We start from the raw sequence: 6,868 nt of genomic DNA on the forward strand, positions 1-6,868 counted from the left end.
CACAACGCATGCCCTAGGAGAGTAGGCTCCAGGGGAAAGCAGTGAAGCCCATGGATCCAGACCTAGAACTGTAAGTGACAGGTCCCAGACCTGGAAAAGGTAGTTGAGAGTAGAGTGTTGCCTCTTTGCTATGTAAAATGTCTTTTGGGTGTGTCAAGGACAGAAAGGCTCCACATGGAGATCTGTGGTTGCCCATTGCGGGCAGTTTCTTTTTTTTTGTGTGTGTGGTACGCAGGCCTCTCACTGTTGTGGCCTCTCCCGTTGCGGAGCACAGGCTCCAGACACGCAGGCTCAGCGGCCATGGCTCACGGGCCCAGCCGCTCCGTGGCATGTGGGATCTTCCCGGATCGGAGCACGAACCCGTGTCCCCTGCATCGGCAGGAGGACTCTCAACCACTGCGCCACCAGGGAAGCCCCAAATTTTGGTTTTAAGTTCCTTTTAATCTAGAAAGATAGGTTAGGTTTTAGGTTACCTTCTTTGACTTCCTTGTAAACAGACACTGTAGATTAGGCTTTTGGTTTTTTGGCTTTTACTGTGTTTTCTAGTTTAAAGTTTGTAAAGCTACTAGCAGCGCACCATGTATATGGAGAGGTATTGAATTTTTTGAAAATTCCTTTACAATTCCAACTACAATTGCTTAAGCATCCCTCAAAGAATCGTATCTGCAAAACATTCTTTTATGGGAAGGTGCTCAGGCTCAGCTCAGACGTGGGGCAATAAATAAAAGTTCTCCAGAATGACTTTTGAAGGCATCGCGGTAGGTACACACAGATACCGTGAAAGCAAACACTGTATGAGTCATGCAGAAAACATAATATAATATGTAAGTAGGTTGAAGAGACTAGGAACCATGTGTTCTATTCTCCTTTAGCAGAGAATGTGTATAATAGTGAAAAGACATATGGCTTTGGATTCTATACGCTTGCATTTAAATTTCAGCTCTGCTGCTGTTTAACTGAAGGTGTAAGCTAGGAAAAGAAACTGTTTCTCTTCAGGTTGGTTTCCTTATCTCCAAAATGGTGAGAAATTACCTGTTTTCCAGCATTAGAGGAAGATTAAATAAGTTTCTATATATAAAGTGCTTGGTATATAGAAATTACACAACAAATAAGTTCGCTTCCACTCTTTACCCTCCCTCCCTGAAAACCTAATAAGAACCACTGGAACACAGTTTCTCAGAAAAACAGTCTGTTTCTTCAGCCCCCATGATGGCCCAGCCCAATCACCAAACCACACCTTACTCTGCAGAGTTTTCACAGGTGCATAAGGCAGAATGCAAACTCTGGTTGACCAGAAATCTCACCATGACTTCTAACCAGTCTGGGCTAAAGTCTCCCTGTGGCTATGGAGGGGTTGGTCAGTAGCTATACCTAGGTTTGAGTCTCAGCTTGGTGACGTACAAGCTGTGAGACATGAGATGGCTTCATGAAACTTGCTGAGCCTCAGCGTCCTCCTCTGCAAAATGAGGGTGAGAACTCCTTTATGGAATCATTTCCAGCATTGCACACATGCATGTTAAGAAGCCTACCACCGGCTGTAGTCCCAAGTGGTGCTGCTGAAATGGGCAAGTTCATGAAACCCAAGAATGTGGTTCTGATCCTGGCTGGATGCTACTCCAGACGCAAAGAAGTCATTGTGAAGAACACTGATGATGGTACCTCAGACCGACCCTAGAGCCATGCTCTGGTGGCTGGAATAGACTGCTATCCCTGCAAAGTGACAGCTGCCATGAACAAGATGAACATCACCAAGGGGTCAAAGATCTAGTCTTTTATGAAAGTTTATAGTTATAATCACCTCGTGCCCACAAGGTAGTCTGTGGATATCCCCTTGGACAAAATTGTTGTCAACAAGGATGTCTTCAGAGACCCTGCTCTCAAACACAAGGCCCAGTGAGAAGCCAAGGTCAAGTTCAAGGAGAGATACGAGACCGGCAAGAACAAATGGTTCTTCCAGAAGCTGCAGTTTTAGGTCTGTCTTGTTTCAGTTATTAAAAATACCAAAACAAAACAAAACAAAAAGCCTACCAACCATCATCACAAATGTGGTGATCTTTATAAAAAACTCTGTCAATTTGTTTCCCAATTGGGTCATCGTCTGCATTTTTTTATAACTAGTAGAGAATATTTTCACTTGTTTATTAGCCATGAACATTTCTTCTTCCATAAATTGCATGCTTATATCCTGACTCACATCTTAAAAGATACCATGAAATAAATTTTTAATACTAAACTATCACAGACGGTACCATCACAGTCAGCTGTTGTAAATTCGGCCCAGCCTCACTATTCGTCACTATTTTTTAAAAAATTACAAGATGAATGCTAAATTGAAGAGAAGTAATCAACAGTAAATAGAAACATATTAGTAAATGAATCTCTTTCTCTTTGCCGGTATTTAAGAGATAGTAGTTCATGCTCTTCTAAATGCCTGAAGATTTTGTAGAGAATCATCATTATTAATATTCTTTGTTATACCACTGTTACAAACAGGTGAAATAAACAACCACCTAAAAAACATGATTTAAGGGTTACCAAGAAGGATAAAGGGAAAATACCAAATATCCTGGCCCTGGACTTATGTAGACTATGTGAAAAATATAAAAACACATGTCTTCAAAAGAAACAGTGGTGATCAAATTAACCAATTGTGAATAAGCTTCTAATAATATTGTTAAATAGTTAGCCAGAAATAAACCCTAACATTTATGGTCAATTCATTTTCAACAATAGTGTTAGGAAAACTGGCAAAAGAGTTAAGTGCTAGGACAACATGCAAAAGAATGAAGTTGGACCACTACCTCATAATACACTCAAGAATTAACTCAGGGACTTCCCTGGTGGTCCAGTGGTTAAGAATCTGCCTTCCAATGCATGGGATGCAGGTTTGATCCCTGGTCGGGGAACGAAGATCCCACGTGCCGCAGGGCAACTAAGCCCGCGCACCACAACTACGGAGCCCGAGTGCTCTGGAGCCCACATGCCACAACTAGAGTGAAGCCCATGCGCCACAACGAAGAGCCCACATGCCACAACAAAGATCCCGCATGCCGCAACTAAGACCCAATGCAGACTAATTAATTAATTAACTTAAAAAAATGAATTAACTCAAAGTGGATCAACGACCTTACACTAATGTAAATGCTAAGACTCTTAGAAGAAACTCTTAGAAGACCTTGGGTTAGGCAATTATTTCTTAAGTATGACACCAAAAGCACAAATGATAAAAGAAGATTGATAAATTGGATGTTATCAAAATTAAAAACTTTTGTGCTTCAAAGGACACCATCAAGAAAGTGAAGAGACAACTACAGAATGGGAGAAAGTATTGCAAATCATATTTTGGAAAAAGAACTCATTTCTGGAATATATGAAGGATACAACTCAATAATAAAAAAGATGACCCAACTTGAAAATGGGCAAAGGATTAAATAGATTCTTCTCCAAATAAGAGATATAAATGCACAGAAAAAATGCTCAAAATCATTTGTCATTAGGAACATGCAAATCAAAAGGATAATGATACACCATTTCAAATCCACTAGCATGTTTATAATCAAAAAAAAAAATAGTAAGTGTTGTCAGGCATATGGAGGGATTGGAACCCCCATCTATTGCTGGTTGGACTGTTAAAATGGTGCAGCCACTTTGGAAAACAGTTTGGTAGTTATTCAAACAGTCAAACATAGCAATTTTACTCCTGGGTGTACAACCAAGGTAATTGAAAATATATGGCCACACGAAACTTGTACACAAGTTTCCATAGCAGCATTATTCATAAAGCCAAAAAGTGGAAACAACCCAAATATCCTCCACCTGAAGAATAGATAAATACAATGTGGTATAGCCATACAATGAAATACCGTTTGGCCATAAAATGGAATGAATTACTGACGCACGCTACAATGTGGACAAAACCTGTCAGCATGCTACGTGAAAGAAGCCAGCCACAAAAGATCACATACAGTATGATCCCATTTATATAAAATACCCAGAATAGGTACTTTCCCTCTCTATAGCTGAGATATGAAATGTCTCATATAGAGCAATTACATTAATAGATTAGCTGTTGCTGAGGGCAGAGGAAGGAGGCGGTGGGGGGATGGAGAGTAACTGCTAATGGGTACAAGGTTTCTTTTTGGAGTGTGGAAAATGTTCTAAAATTAGATGATGGTGGTGGTTGTGTAACTCGGTAAATAAACTAAATTATACACTTTAAACAGGTGGACTTTACATTCCGTACATGGTATCTGAGGCTGTTTTTAAAACCTTCAAAAACAGATAATTAGTTACTTTTTATAAGGCCCTATGATTTTATTATAAATGTTGGTAAAAATAATTATAAATGTTCGTAATAATTATAGCAACTTACTGAGTGCTTATTATGTACCAGACAATATTCAAAGTCTTTGCAAGTATTAACTAATTTACTTTCCCAACAAACCTATTAGGCAAATACTATTATTCCCATTTTACAGATTAGAAAACTGAAGCTATTAAGTTGCATCATAAGAATTCAAACACGGAGAGTCTGTGTTTTTAAATAAAATATTTACTAGCCCTGGAATCCAATAGCAAAATATGGGGAGAAAATCCCTAAAATTCAGAGAACTGGGGACATTTTTAAATATTATGATTAATGACAAAGCCTAAAAAAGGTAATACCTAAGAGTAAAAGAAAAATTGTTACTTCACACAATAGCAGTGGAAATGAAAGGCTGTAGATTATGTAATCGTGCTCCTCTCTTGTCCTGTATAAAGACAATAGTAGACACAGATGGGCTGTTGCTGAGACTCCCTCATATGTTTTCATTCTCCCGTGAGTGACAGGAGGAGGAATTCTACAGAGCCGCACGGTGGGAACAGGAGCCAGATTACCAGGCCAGGAGTGAAGAGAGAGCCAGGAGGGCAGCCCCAGCTCTGCCACTAATTATTCACGTGACCTTGGGTGGGTCATCTGACCCTTCTGAACACAAATGATATATCTATAACATGAAATATCTTTAGGTCCCTATTTCTTTCAGAATCTCATTATCTACCATTTAGTTTCTAGACTAATCTCAGAAACATTTTGGCCAGTGTTATGTTTACTCCCAAACAAATCTTGCTCAAATCTGTTTCATGGACTTCTCCAAACATGTCTTTTCTGGCCCTATGTCAACTCCTCTGGCCCCTGGTGCTCCAGCTGTGGGGAGGGAACTGAGAAGATTGTCTGTTCCTCACTTTGAGTGCAAGGCCCCTTAAAAATAATAAAAATCCGTTTAGTAAATGTTGGATGTATTTCCAGGATTACCAAACAATTTGACATTCCTTTAGAGTAAAACATAATTTTGATGATGATGAAATGGTCATTGTGATTATCTCTGGGAACTGAGGATTACAGATGATTTTTAAATTTTCTTCCTTATATTTTGTGTATTTTGTCTTATAAACCAAAAAAGTATGTTTTTAAAACCTTATGGTAGGGGCTTCCCTGGTGGCGCAGTGGTTGAGAGTCCGCCTGCCGATGCAGGGGACACGGGTTCGTGCCCCGGTCCGGGAGGATCCCACATGCCGCGGAGCGGCTGGGCCCGTGAGCCATGGCCGCTGAGCCTGCGCGTCCGGAGCCTGTGCTCCGCAACGGGAGGGGCCACAGCAGTGAGAGGCCCGCGTACCGCAAAAAAAAAAAAAAAAAAAAAAAAAAACCTTATGGTACAACATTATGAACCACATCAACCACATTATTTAACCACACTAAAAATAATACCAAAAAATGCCTTATGGGGGCATTAAAAAATCGTATGATGTTCATAAATATTTCTCTGGAAATTATTACCAATTTGTGTAAAATCAAACAAGACAGAATATACTATAACTCCTATGCAATTTGTCAGATGATAATGCTATTTAAATCAAAGGACACAGTTTTTTAAATATGGTAACTCTAGGGCCATATTCATACATTTACCATGCCCTGAAGTTGAAACATTTAAATGTTTACTGCGGAGTGAGGGAGTCAGCTTGTACTGGCTCACAAGAGCTAGTGGTCAGCACCTCTTCCTAAAGCCATGTTCAGTGGCATCACATTGGTAGCTTAAAATCAGCCATGGTGGGAGTGTTTACACTCTGGAAGTTGGCAGATGCTCCAAGTCAGAGAACTTGGGTTTTCAAATTTCTTTCCCTAATATGACAGAGACCAAATGCATGAAAAGAAAGATTGCCTTAAGTCTGATATGGCCATGTTTACTGGAACAGCAAGATCACCTTTCTGGAACAGCAAAATCAACTTTCTAATCTTTCTGGGAGCAAAACTTTCTTTAAAATGACCAAACTATTACTATTACTTTCTTTAAAATGACCAAACTATTACTGCAGACAGTAATAGTTTTCCATCATGGGCAACACAGTCAGTCTCTCTATATCCTCTCAGAGAAGGGCTCACAACTTTAGGGGAGGAACTAACCCCTCTCCAATCTTAGAAACCACAGAATAAAGGAGCTTGAAGCAAGAGGAAGGGACTTTAGATATGACATCATCCATTAGTTAGACTGGAGTATTCTAGGCTGCTTGGTGGGGCCATTAGCACCAATGTCAACACTCTCCCGCTGGAGTTAAGTCTTCCACAAGCCACGTGCAGACACACAGCTGATGTGACATTCTGAAAAGGAAATCATATCTTTCAATTATATTATAATAATCCACTCAGCTTTAGAGAAAATATGACCAGCTCAAATTGTAATCTTCCCTCCTCCTCATCAGTAGCATTTTCTGAATGCTTGCTATGCACAGGCTTCATGCTTGAAGTTTACATTATCATCAAGTTCTCACAATAGTCTTTTAATGATGCTATTTTCATTACCATTTTCACGGAGGCTTGGAAAGGTTAAGT

At 39.8% G+C, this 6,868-nt stretch overlaps 1 pseudogene; it reads left to right on the forward strand.

Moving 5' to 3' along the window:
* The first annotated feature begins 1,561 nt into the window (after nucleotides 1–1,561).
* Nucleotides 1,562–1,972, forward strand: LOC101328213 (large ribosomal subunit protein eL27-like; annotated as a pseudogene).
* Nucleotides 1,973–6,868: the final 4,896 nt, after the last annotated feature.

The sequence above is a fragment of the Tursiops truncatus genome, chromosome 3 (genome assembly GCF_011762595.2).
Source record: "Tursiops truncatus isolate mTurTru1 chromosome 3, mTurTru1.mat.Y, whole genome shotgun sequence".
Classification (NCBI taxonomy): domain Eukaryota; kingdom Metazoa; phylum Chordata; class Mammalia; order Artiodactyla; family Delphinidae; genus Tursiops; species Tursiops truncatus.